At 41.3% G+C, this 13,839-nt stretch overlaps 1 protein-coding gene across 15 annotated transcripts in view; it reads left to right on the forward strand.

The window, feature by feature from the left end:
- The window catches only part of LOC138922928 (uncharacterized), a 255,997-nt gene that overhangs the window by 118,187 nt on the left and 123,971 nt on the right, over positions 1-13,839 (forward strand). For 4 of the 15 annotated variants that reach the window (XR_011436045.1, XR_011436049.1, XR_011436044.1 and 1 more), the window contains exon 4: positions 10,948-11,042. The exons of 2 other annotated variants lie outside the window; for them this stretch is intronic. The gene's annotated coding sequence lies outside the window, so the exon portion shown is untranslated. Of the gene's footprint in view, positions 1-7,347; positions 7,497-9,556; positions 9,574-10,947; positions 11,043-11,208; positions 11,392-13,839 lie in introns of those variants that run through there. 9 more of the 15 variants (XR_011436040.1, XR_011436041.1, XR_011436042.1 and 6 more) reach the window with 8 other exon arrangements.

The raw sequence follows: 13,839 nt of genomic DNA on the forward strand, positions 1-13,839 counted from the left end.
CACTACAATTTCAGCTTGACGGTTTTTGGTGATGTGTTTTTCAGTTTCCTCTTTTTTTATGTTTCGTGACTCTGCCTTAATTTTTGTTTTGTGGTTACCATGAGGTTTGTATAAAAGGTCTCACAGATGAGATAGTTCTTTTTCTGCTGATAGCATTTTTCCTTCATTTGACTAGGCAAGTTCTGTCCTTTTCTTCTTCCCTTGCTATTTTTGTTGTCAAAATTATTTCTTTCTTTATTGTGAATTTGTTACCAAATTGGAATGGTTAATGTTATTTTTAATGCTTTCTTTCCCTTTAACATTTGCATCACAATTGTTTACTAACATGTTCTGATACAGAGTTGCAGTTTTCTGATTTTATCTATTTATCAACTTGTTTAAAGCTTTGTATCCTTTGCCTTTTCATTTCAGACAGGAGAGCTCTTTTTGACATTTCTTATAAGGCAGGTCTAGTGGCGATGGACTCCCTCAGTTTTTGTTTGTTCCTCACACTTTATTTCTCAGCTGCAGCAGTGGACCCCCAGCTGTCGCAGCACCCAAGGACACAGAGCTGATTATTACAGTGTTGATTAATACAGTCCCTAAGTAGCTCTCAAATACTTGTACTTTTTTGCATCCTTTCTGAAACCACCCTAGTCGAAGTAAGCAACTAAGTAACTGGATGACTTTAATGACCTCATGTCTCTGATCCTCAATTTCTTGGTTTGTGAAATGAGGCAGTTAGAAGGAACACCAAGTTTCTTCCTTCTCTTTCTTCTGTGATTATCAGAATCTACAACTATGGAGAGACTCAGGGAAAAATCAATTCCAGTGCTTTGGGAAACCATCTCACTTTCTCCATTTAAATTAACTCTTGGGGTGACTGAGATTGTGCCTCATATCCTCTCATAGCACTGCTCTTAAGGACAGTCTCAGAATCTTCAAGACAACTTAAAGGAAGGCCCTTTCTCTTAAATAGGAATCTGCCTTATGCCATGTTTTGAGCTGTAGAAAATATTTTAGAATGAGATTCTAGTGTTGGTAACAAATTTATCTACATTGTTAATTCATCTGAAAGCTCCTATTCTTGAAAATGTCCCATGTGGAGGTAGAGAAGTTCCATGCAAAGGTTTAGTCCATTTTTGTTGACAATCTCTTGAGTGTATGTTAAAAACCTGGATAACAGGATAATGTTAATGGAGACTGGGGGAGGGACAGTGATGAATGAGTTTGGTTGACTTTCAGCAGTAGTAAGGTCAAAATGAAAGCATTATAAAAGAAGAGTAGATATTTAGGTCAGGGCTTTCTATGAAAAACAAGTAAAAACCATAAGCAGATGGAAAAAGTTTAAGTGACACAGTATGGCAGATTCCACTGATGAGTTTAATAGGCAGCCATTTTAGTGGCAGAGAGAGTAGACTGAAAAGTGAGGAGAAGTTTGGAAAATTCAAGGGACAAGAACCAGAAAAGCAAGGGGTCCCATCCTGCCCTGAGGATTCTTTTGCTCTGAAGTGTGTTAGCCCAGCTGAGGGAAGACCTGGGGAGGATGTTGTAGATCCTCTAAAAGAGGCATCCATCAGCTGCAGGAAGATGTGCCATCTCTCCCCAAAGCTCATTAGCAGATTGGAAGTGGGATGCTGCATTACTCTGATTAGCATTAATTTTATAATTCTAGGCAGAGAACTTTCCTCCACATGAGTCAGCCTTCACACAAAAACACAGACTCACATGGTGTGGATAAAACACAAGTAACCTTACTGCCGCTTCCCATCTTCCAAGGACCCAGTGGGAAGGAAAATGTGGTTCCCTAGCAAAGAGGGGAGTTAAGGGCTGGAGTTTTCCAGCTCTCCAAGCTGGGTGCAGGTCCCACAAATCGGGGAGAAGTGCAATGCCATCTTTCTGGCAGACCAAGACTTTGGGAAAACTGGGTCCTTCTGATCTGGTTAGGGAAGACGCAGTATTTCCAACAGCCACTGCAGCAGGGCAACAGCAGCATTACAAGTGAGATGAGGAACGTTGCCTCAGAGCCTCCCAGGGAGAGAGCATTTAGGCCGCTACCATTTATTGGGATAACTGGTTCCTGGCCCTTTGGAAAATACCCAGTCATCCCAGGGCTAGACTTCTCAGGAAAAGTAACTTGCCAGTCCCTTTTAAATTTGCAACTAAAACCTATCTACACTTTTATTTGTTACATATATTGTTGGGGCTTCATTTCAAAATGCTATATTACAAAACTGTTTCAGATAACTTTAAATCCATGGCAGTGACTTTCAAATTCTTTTGATGGCAACTCACAAAATAAATCTATAAATTACTTTTTATCGTAAATCAGTATATACGCACACACACCAAAAGAATATAAAAATTTTATGAAACTGTTCTTACCTTTTTACGTGTAATACACTCTAATATTATCTATTCCATTTTGTTTCATTGTTTTTTAAGTGCTTGTCACACCCTCTAGAATTATTTCATAATCCACTAATGGGTCAGGACCTGCAGTTTGAAAAACACTATTTTAAAATTATTGCTTCCAAGTACCCTAGCCAGTAGTCTGGTATCCAGATTTTTAAAAGGCTTATTAAAATGCATCATCAAAAAGCAATATTTGCTAAAGGACCCTCAGTCTCTATAAAGAGCACTGTCTTGGGGATTCCATCCATAAGTTACCAGATAAATAACCAGCTTTCCTTTGCAGAACTGAGATGTGAGCTCAACACCAAGTAAAAATGACATGAAATCAGAACAAAGTTGGAAAAGGAGGACCACCTCCAAATGCAATATGTGGTCCTTCTGGGAAACATGAAGCAGCCTAGAGTGAGGTGAGGGGTACAAAACAGAAAAAAAAACTTTAATGGAGAAAAAATCAAGCTTGTAACTGCTGTCTCCAGGCTTCACAAGGTGCACTTGTACTTCCAAGCCTAAGAGACAGAGTGATGTTCAGCATGACTCCATAATCCTGTGGCCTTGAGAACCTCAGCTGACATCAGTTAAGTCATTTAAGGATAACTGCAAATTAAATTAGTTCATCCTAATTATGCAAAAATGATAAATTCAAATAAGCAAGGTAATTCAATTCTGAATTAAAAATTTTTTCAATCACTTGACATCTCAAATCAAAGCAAATGGGTAATGTTACCAATTATATCAATTCGACTCTATATTTCAATACATAGATATATGATGAACAATTAAAATTCTTATGTGATATGCATTTAACTTGTTAACATTTATGTTACAGTAGGGAACCACACTCGAGAAACAGGGTCATGTCCTTGAAAACCAAAGAAGGTTATCACAAAAGAGTCTTTGTAAGAATCCAGCAACAGAATGAGTCCCCAAAATCTATTAAGTAAACTATCCCACAGGAAAAGTGAGGCAGATCACACTAGTAAAGGCAACACTATGGAAGCTTATGAAATAGTTATCAAGGGAAATACTTGATACATAATAAAAATATTTAGTTTTAGGAAGCAGTATGATAGGCTCTGATATGGTTGCACTTATGAGTACAGGACTTTCATAGGAAGGAAAGAAATGGAAATTCACTGAATGTCTGTGTTTTGTCATGCATCACTAAATACCTTCGATTACATTATAGCATTGGAAACTAGGAAGCAGAAATGTTAAATAACTTGTTGTAGGCCACACAGTAATAAATGACAGAACTAGGACTTAAACTCCATCTTCTAATTACACATCCATTATTCTTGTCACATCAGTACCACTTTATCCTGAGCTAGTACTCAAAATATGATAGTGCTTAAACTATTTGCTTAAGCATTTCTTAGGATTTCTGATCAAGGCCAATTCAAATTCCAATTTCAAGGCTAATGAATAAGAAAGTGACCTTTAAAAGGAAAAAAATACGTAAAACATATACATGCATTCCGGGTGGCATTATGAATCTTCAGACTTTCGAGATTCTTTGTGTCTCATGTAAGGATGAAAAAAGTTATCTATTGCTGTATAACAAACCACAACAAAGTGGAGTAGCTTGAAACAGTAACTTATTCTTGTCTCTTATTGTTCTGTGGATTGGCTGGGATTCGCTGGGCAGTTCTTGCTTGGGGTTTCCTAGGAAGTACAGTCAGATGTCATCTTGGGCTGAAATCGTCTTTGCCTCTATTGTGCTGGATGTCAAGATGGTTCATTTCTGTGTTTGCTGAGGATGCTGGCTGTTATCTTATTCGGGGCTGCCAACTGGAGGGCCTGCATGTGGCCTCTTCATGTGACTTGGGCATCTCTCAGAGTGGTGGCTGGGTTCCAAAAGAAAGCATCCCAAGAGGAAATATTCCAAAAGACCAGGCTTCTTACAGCCTAGCCTCAGAAGTCCCAGAAAGTCACCTCCACAGCATCCTATTGGTTGAGCCAGTCACTGAGGCCTAGGGGGAGGGATGTAGACTCCATCTTTTGATATGAGAAGCAGCAGGCAATAAGGGAGGGAGGGAGACTGCCCATGTCACCTTAGTCTTTAGCCTCCCGTCTGGCATCTCTACTTTACCAAACTGAGTTAGAAGGGGAAATAGGTGATACAACTACAATAACACAAATTATTGTGTGGTGTTTCTCGATCTCTTTGGCACCCTCTCTTTCTCTGGAAACACAGCACTTCTTGAATGGATGGATAAATGAGTCTCTCCCTTTTCCTCTCTACTCCTTTTTTGCCTCCTCACCTTTCTTTTCTTCCTTTTAACTGCAGATGAAAGGTTAAAAAAATGTTTTAAGCAGCAACATACTCTAATTAGTAAATCTTATAGTTAGTTTCTACTCAGATCTCCCATTTGATGTCTACCTGCCTGATTCAGTCATCGTCCTATCAGGGAAGGTGATAAGAACACAAGCAAAGGAGAGAAGAGAGGGAAAAATGGGAAAGCAAAAGTAGATTATCAAGGGAAGAAGGAAAATATAAATGGGAAGGGAAATAAATCAGGAGCACTGAACACCGTTAAGCCCAAATGGCTGAAAAGACAAAGGGAAAGAAGCAAATTTTTCCCTTATGATGCTGCATCCATCCTTCCTTCCTTTCCAATCCATGGCCGCCATCGCCAGCGTAGTCTAACCTTATTTCTTAATGCCTGAATTTTTGCTATATCATCTTACCTAATCTCCCTGCCTAGTTTTTACCCCTTAGAAATCACCAAAAATGGGGCCAGCCCAGTGGTGTAGAGGTTAAGTTTGTGTGCTCCTCTTTGGCGGCCTGGGGTTTGTAGGTTCCCATTCTGGCACAGACCTATACACTGCTTATCAGGCCATGCTGTGGCAGGTGAGCCACGGATGAAATGGAGGAAGATGGGCACGGATGTTAGCTCAGGGCCAATCTTCCTCCAAGAAAAGAGAAAGAAATAAAATAGATCATCAAAAACACTCCTTTCCTCCTGGTGCTCTCAATTACAAAAAAAGAAAAGAGAACACTAAATGACTTCTGAAGGATTAAGTCCAATATAAACATTTTAAGAATTTTCATAATCTGACCTAACTTTTCTTGCCACTCTTGTTTCTCAAGTCTCCCATATGTGAAACTCTTTACTCAGCCAGAGCACTCTACTCAATGTATCCAAATACACAGAAAAATGAGACTAGATCTCACTATTACATCATGAAAAATACAAAACCTGAATCAAGGAAAATAACAGACAACAAAAATATTACATTACAGAAAGCAGTGTGGTGACATTATAAGCTTATAATTATAGCGGCTATGGTCCAGCTCACTTCTCACGAATACAGCCTTCTCCTTTTGTCTTCTGTCCTTTGCTCTAAGGATCCTATCACCAGGAGCATTCCCCGCCGCTCTCTGCCTTCCTAAATCCTGTCTCGTCAGGACCCACAATATTAACTGACTAATTTGGAAGAAGTGTGATTAACAGAATTATTCTGGACCTGAAGTCCCTTGTTAACACTACAGCATCAGATTTGATTCTCGATGGACACCAAGTCACTCAAATTCCATCTCAGTTTTACTCTGTAGATTTGTTCAGTATACGGTTGATTAAAGGACCATTCACCCCAGTTTGGTAGATAATTCAACCAGCCTCCAATCCAAAGTTTGTATAACTTTGATTTGTAGTAATTACAAACAGTAATTACAGAAACAGTTAAAACATTCATTGCTAATATTGTAACTCTTTGGGAACCTCATATAAATGCAGTTTTAAAAAAACAGGATATTTGAAGATAGTAACATACACCGTGATTAACAAGATTTTGTGGTGAGAGTAGTTTATTGTCAGGTATAATTAAAGCTGTAGATGCTATTCTGAAAGTACAGACTTTAGGGGGCAAGGGAAGAGAGTTTTTGAAGCAAAGTACAAATTAGGAATAATTACAATGATGGTTATGGAATGTCAACATCCATTTCATCATGATGAGCTCAATCTCCTTCAAAATTCACTTGAGTCCGGGAAAGCATTAGTGTAAGACAAAAGGCAGCTTTGGGAAAAATACCTTTGAAGTATTAAGGAGTAGAGTGATTGGCAGTCAGCAAACATAAAAATGGACGAAAGAGTAAATGTCTTGATCACCTACGGAAAGTGTACACTTCAAGTATCTTATTAAAAAACCAGTTTTCTTTTTCATGTCCAATGTTGAATGCACCTGCAATTGTTGGTTTTTAATCTATTTTGATCCCCAAACTGGATATAACTAAATGTTTTATGGGAGTCTATAAAGGTGATGAAATTATAAAGAAAAGTAAGTGAAAGATTATCAGACAGGAGAGTGGAGGCTTCTGGGGTGATATCAACATTGTATGATTTGACATGAGTGGTGGGTCTGTGGGTGCTCACTTCATTCTCCTTGTTTATGGTTTATGCGTGTTGCTGTTTACAAAGCAGTGTGTAGAAAATCCGCTGACACTAATACCTTCGACAGTTCATTAGCCCAAGGGTGTCTGTTATGCTTTAACCAGGGCTTTGCTCACGTTCCCTTTGGCCCACATGAAGCCAGTTGTGCATTAAGAGATGACACAAACATGTCTTGAAACAAGAGATTTCTTCTTGTTTTCTAGAAGAAATAGCGAAGCTGGTCTAGCGCTTGGTGATATTTCCAAACAGTCCTTTTGTGAATGGCCATGAGAAGATGTCCTTCTTCAGCCAAGGATGAAGTCTTATACTTTGTATTATTTAAAGTACCTGATGCCATGCTACACAACTAGTGTGTGTGCATCCATTCATCTGACAGATATTTATTGACTCACCTACCAGCTGACTCCCTGGGAAGCCAGAGCAGTTTGCCAACTAATATGGTTAATTGGGATTTGATAAGTGCTATAAAGACACCAGAGATTCAGCAGTTTCTCCCAGCTTTCGAACTTATTTTGGCTAATGGATATCACTCCCACTCCCATTTCAATCTTACACAGGGATGCTAGAAGAGGATTGAGCAGTCAGAAGGTGGAAACTTAATAAAAATTGAAAGTCAGAGACGGGAGGGAATGAAAGCAGCAGAGGAAGAAGGAGGCAGAGACTGGACGGCCAGCAAGGCCTCAGTGCCCTGCACAGTTTAAGCCGAGCCAGGTATTCTTCCTGTTTCCTTGCTTGATCTTTGCTTGATCCTCCCTCTTGCCGACGCCCTCACCTGGAGGAGTCAAGCCCAGCACAGATGCCACTGAGACAGGTCAAAGCCAGGGAAAGGTCCTGGGATCAAAACTTGGCTAAGTATGATCCAAACTTCCAAGCAGTCAGAAGTAAAAAGAGCCAGAAGATAAACCTAACCCATTTTTGAAGGGGTGCCAAAGGTGAAAAGCAGGAAAACCAAAATTACTCATCAAGTCTAAAGGGGGAGCACAGAGCCACAAGCTGAGAGGAGAAGAGGAGTCAAGCAAGTCAGTGCCAGGTAAAAACAGAAATAGAGAGTTGAAAAAAAAAAAAACAAAGCAAAGCAAAATGAAGGGTCCAAGACAATAATTGGGAGCATTCCTTGGGGTTTGATAATGGATTTTATGGGTTAGCTTAAGTTAAAAGCAAAAGATGTGAGCGGGTACCTTCCTTCCTTCTGACATTATCTCCCACCTTATCAACAGTCCATTGTTACCAAGGCATTAACAACACTTACCAAACAAAGTCTAGAAGCCCTTTGGGCAGTCTTGCGAAAAACCATCTTAGTCCAGACTGATTTGGCCTTGAGGATGACCACATCTCCTCAGGACAGTTCTCCCTGGATTCCTTCATTGGCTGTTTTGGGAAATGACGCACTTGGACAAATGGTCTACCTAAATGAATGATTCAGGTCTGAGCAGCATGAGACACTGGCAGATAGGAATGCCTCCCTTAGCAGCAGAAAATTCAGCACTTACCACGTCCCATGCGGCATGCTCTCCCAGAATACTTTTAATATGATATCCCAGTGTATTTAACATTTTAAAATTACTCCATTTGGTTAAAATCAATTAGATTTTTCTGAGGATCTTGGTCTTTCTCCAGCCCAGTTTAAACCATAATTTCCTGAAGACTAGGATTATCTCGCCATGTTCTTTTTCACGTCCCCGTCGTTTCTAGTCAAGCCTCAAAACATGAAGTCTGCACTGTGGGTTCATAGCACCTCAGAGATCATCTCGATTCTCCCCATCCCACAGTGGGAAAGTGACCTCAGTCAACGTGGAGTAGAGTGTTTAGTCTCAGCCTTAAAATAAGTGTTTTCTTTTTTATTGTCTTTTCTTCCTGTCTGCTTTTCAGAGTAGAAGCAACAGTAATTTAAACTTTTCTGCTATGTGACCTACACTCCACAGGTACCTTATAATAGCTGAGCCAGGGCTTAACAAAGGAATTGGGTGTGTGTGGTATTTGTGTGAGCATGTGCTTGGGTGTGTGTGGTATTTGTGTGAGCATGTGCTTGTGTGTGTGTGTGTGTCACAATCTGATTGCCAATGTGGGATGGGAGATGGGAAAGAATGTTTAGGCACTTGTGTATTTATATCAAAGAGATGGTAGGACCCACAAAAAAGAATTCATTTTTTGTGATGTTAATGTTATATTTTGGGGGGAGGTTTTGGGGGAGGAAGATTTGCTTCTAAGGGGTGGACTCATATCTCTGTGTGGGGAGGCTCAGTTATAACGACAACTGAAGTCTCTCCTGGCGTCGGGATATTTCATTCTCATAGGGAGAAATGCAATGCTCATCCCTCCTCCCTCACACCCCCCCCCACCACTTCCTTGGTGCCCTTCCAAGGTAGGGCCCTTGGTGCTGGCTGCTCAGTCCTCCCCCAGGGGTGGCTTTCCAAGGCCAAGAGGGCCAGAGAGGGCTGCTGCCAGAGATGCTTCTGTTCTGGCTCTTCACTCCCCTTCCTGTCTGCTGGGGCTTTTGGTGGCAGCACCTAGTCCTGACGGGGTTAGAGTACCACCCTGGAGCGGATGGTGTGTGCACCAGCAAGCATCCAGTCAATTCATGAGTTATCCTCTGCGTGAGCTGGGCTGTGATGTGCCGTTATCTTCCTGCTCCCATTGTACACTTCACACACCAGCTTTCTCTCCAGACAGTTGTTTGATCACTAACTACTTCGAATATCATGACCATAGGCTCATTTATTTTTTTCGTTTTAAAGGATGGTGCTGGTGTGCACAGGGAGCAGCCACGTCAATTCACACATTTGCCAAGGTATCCGATTGTGAGCTGCCTGTCAAGGTGCTGACTTTAATAAAAGCTTATTACCGTGAGCATTATTTAGCATTTATGTGGCTCCTCACAATTGTTTACCCATTATTTCTCAGCGCTCCCCTGTCCAGGTGATCAGTGTTAGCAACTCACATTGTAGAGGCAATAAATCCGGGGTCCTGGAGAGGTTTTAGTAATATCCCCAAAAGGACACAAAGTGAATAACCACAGAACAGTGACTTTCCTGGAACCTCTTCAAAATGGCCTGGACCCCTCTCCCTCTAGCATATTTGGCGAGTTCACTCATTCCATCATCTGGTTTGCAGACCTGCACAGAGTGGGCTCTTCTCGCAGATTGCAGCTCAGATACCCTGGGGCCTTCCCTGGTGACCTTATCTACAACAGCATCCCCTCCCCAAGGCTCTATCACATTCCTGTGTTTATGGACTCCACAGAGCTTAGTGCCACCTGAAGTTATCTGTTTATGTGAAGTTGTGTGTCTTTGTGTTTGTTGTCTGTCTGCACCATTCAGGAAGGTCATCACTATGAAAATAGCAGTCTTGCCTGGGTTGTTCATTGCTGTGTCCATCCTCTTTGTTGAAAGCACCTGTCATTACAGTAGGCACTCAATAATGCTTGTTGAGAGAATGACAAAGACAGACCCTGTAAATACTGTTACTCACACGTCATTTTCTTTGCCTTTTCACCTCTTTCTGGATTTTCTGGCCATAGTCACACATACAGTCAGTTATTCTCAATTACGCTGGAGCTAATGATCCAGGCTGTGGATGGCCCAGGTCCTTGGCTTCCTTCCCTCTCTGGCTTCCTCTCCTCTGGAGATTCCTCCAGATCTTTCGGTCTTTTCTGGCCTTAGTTGAGAGGGGTCGAGAGGAGAGTAGGGCAATGAAAGTCCTATTAGACAATTTTGCAAGTTCTAATAGCTTTTGACAGGTACAAAGTTGAAATTATTGATCTTAAGATTTATTTTTTACCTTATTTGTGGATTTAAAAAAATGCCTCTGTTTTATATATGCAGTACAGTGAAAAGTGCTTTGAAGAAGTTAAAAGCACTGTATAAATGTAAGAGAGAATTATGTATGCATGTAGTCCCATTAACCTTGGTAATTGAGACTTGGTTGTAGATTTAAAATATAATTAGTTTTGATAGAACAGTAGCTCACACTTTTCTAATGGGTAGAGCCAGACAAGGCTTAGAAAACGTGCTTTTGGTAGATTTTATTTTTGAGCCATCAAATCAAGACAAAGCTTACAATCCCTTCAGAGGCTAAAAGGGTGGCAGTAGTGGTGATTTCTCATCAACAAGTCAGAATAGGCAAATGGTCTTAAATGATTGCATTTTCTTGCTTCAAATTTCAGGACAATGAGAATACAGTTTCCTCCAAAAAAATCTTAGGCTGATCTTGGAAGAAAGACCCCCTGGATCATCTAAAAATAAAGTTTTCTATTTAAAGGTTGGTTTTAATGCTCGTTATAGCCCTATGTGCTACCAGAAAATGGTTTGCCTTTTTGTTTTAAACATAAGGAATCAATGTAATGCCTTATACCTGATAACCTGTGCTGTTGTATTTGGTCCTCCCTACAACTCTGTCCATAGATATTATTGTTGCCACTTTACAGGTGGAAAAACGGAAGCAAAACCATTAAGTGCCTTCCCCAAGGTCTTAAAAGAAGTCACCAAGAAGGTGGTGTGGCTCAAGTCTCCTGACTCCAGTTTACTATTCCCCACAATAATGTTGGAAAACCACATTGGAACGGGAAGACTCATTCCAAGTACTGCTGTCACACCAGCAAGCTTCAAAGGTCAGGCAGATATTTTACTTTACGGTTAAATTGGCCACGTTTGCTCAGTGTGTACTATATCCCAGGCCCTGTGCTTTGCCCTGGGAGGATTCAGAGAAAGTAAAAGACGGATTAGACTTTCCTGGCTCTTACAAGCTGGTGGGAATGGGAGACACATACATACAAACGTGAAAGGGCAAGGGGGACAGTGCACTAAGAGAGATACACAGCTCTGTGGGAGCAGGGGAGGAGCAGTCTCTGAACACGTTCCAGGAAAGGGGTCACCTTCCATGCCAAGATGAACTTTGCATGAATAAAGATTTAAGTGAGGACAGATTGAGAAGAGTGAAGAGGGGAATGGGGTGTCGACCAAATTTCATCCACCTGCAATTTTACCTACTCAAATTTTATCTACCACGGCAAGAAGTTAGTGTCTAATATTTTAAAATTACTTTTAAATACAAGTATTTGCATATTAGTTATATAAATAGAGGTAAACACCAGAACAACTATGATAGAAATGGCTCAAGTGGTTTCCATGGGGAATGGAACTGGGGGGATAGGAAGGATTGGGGTTGTGAGGTGGGGGAGGGCCTGCCGTGGTTCTTTATAAAGCCTTCAGTACTATTTGGTTTTAAAGGCACAGGTATGGATTCCTTAGATAAATATTAATTTTTCAGTGAGCCTTAAAGAATGAGCAAGGTTTCTCCAAGGAGAGGGAGGAGGTGGGTATTTCTAGCAGAGGACCCAACATTAACAGAGAGAGGCGGCAGGAGAGCAGAGGGAAGAGCAGGTAACCCATTAGGATGACTGTGGAACACACCTCCCTGCGTGGGGACACATGAGCTGGTGCTTGATTGCAGAAGGCCTTGGATAGAAGGGCGCGCACAGACACACACACACACTCATGTGGTTGTCGGCGGGAAAGCAATAAAGGGTATTGGGCAAAGGGGTGATATGCTCAGAACTGAGCTTTACGTACAGCAGTGGTTCTCACCTTGGAGATTACCTTGCTTGTTAAAATTGCTGGGCCCCACATCAAAGTTTCTTCTTGAGTAGGTCCAGAGTGAGGCCCGAGAATCTGCATTTCTAATAAGTTCCCAGGCAATGCTAATGCTGCTGGTCTGGGAACCACAATTTGAGAAGCAATAATAGAGTAATCTAGCAACAAGGAGAAGTCGAGACTGGAGTAGTGGGAGAATGAAGGTCAAGGGACAGTTCCACTAGGACAGAGCAGAAGGAATGGGGCCCTGATGGGGAGTGATGGTGAGAAAGTCCAGAACAGCAATCAAGAGAACAGACTGACTGCTTCAAAGGATAGAGGACCACTGGGCCATGTTCTGGGTCACACCAAATCACAAATCACTGTTAAATCTCCAGTGCTTGGGCCAAGTATGCCAAGAAGCACCTGAAATTCATTTTTAAAGCAGCAATCCTGTCTAGAAATTAAGCTGTGAGTTTTACCTTACTTTCCCTTTCTTCCCCATCTCTAACCTCATTCTAGAGCAATTTAGGTTACAAAAGCATCTTCCAGGGAGAGCATTCATATCTGCACGTGGTCAGAAAGTGTATCTGTCTGTATATATAAAATCGTATTAAAGCTGGTTTCCTTATTATTTCATTTTAGAACATCCCTGTAGCTAAATGGTGTTCAAAGTAAACATGGAGAACAGAAAGCATCCATCTCTACCTAGTGGGGCAAAAAATGACTGAATTCCCATACCATATAAATACCTCATGAAAACACAGAGGAATCCTTGTTCCACCCAGCATTCACTGAGTATCTGCCTCGTGGCAAGCACTGCGGATGTGCTTGGATACAAAGATAAATAAAACGTGGGCTCCACTCCCAGCAGTTCAACATCTAGCAGTCTTTGTCCCATGCTCTTAAATCTTGCTAAGGATTGGGTTTTGTTTGTAATAGAAATTCTAAAGCAGGGACAGAAGAAGTTATCTTTCCTAAATTGCCCACCTCTGTTGTCTAATTATTCCACTGAGGAAAACACTTGGTCCTGGTCTTGGTCCTTCGCTGAGCTCAGATATGTTTTGCTGACACACAGAGTCTGGGCAGCATCCAGCCCCCCGTTTACTCCCTGGTCTTTAAGTCTAGTAAGTATTTTATCATTTACACCTTTCGATGTCCAAAGAGAGTGCCGCTCGGGGTTTAAAACATGCAATTTCCTTTACTACCTCCCCAAATAATGGGGTCATTTCAGGACCAGGACAGTTTGGCACTGGGACGTGTTTCCCAGAAGTACTAATAGTTCGAGAGAGGAGCAAGTGTCTTCACATCTGCAGGTCTGGGTGCCGAACTTTCTACTGTCAGTGAGAATCATGTCCCAGTGAAAATGTAGAAGTGAACCAACCCTCAAAGGGATAAGGTGACAGGGAGTGGTGTTTACTTGAGTCAGAGAGTAACTGAAAATGACTTCTGCAGCTGGAATGAAACAAAGGGTTGAAGGTCAACTT

This window comes from Equus caballus, unplaced genomic scaffold, assembly GCF_041296265.1.
Source record: "Equus caballus isolate H_3958 breed thoroughbred unplaced genomic scaffold, TB-T2T haplotype1-0000019, whole genome shotgun sequence".
NCBI classification, from domain to species: Eukaryota; Metazoa; Chordata; class Mammalia; order Perissodactyla; family Equidae; genus Equus; species Equus caballus.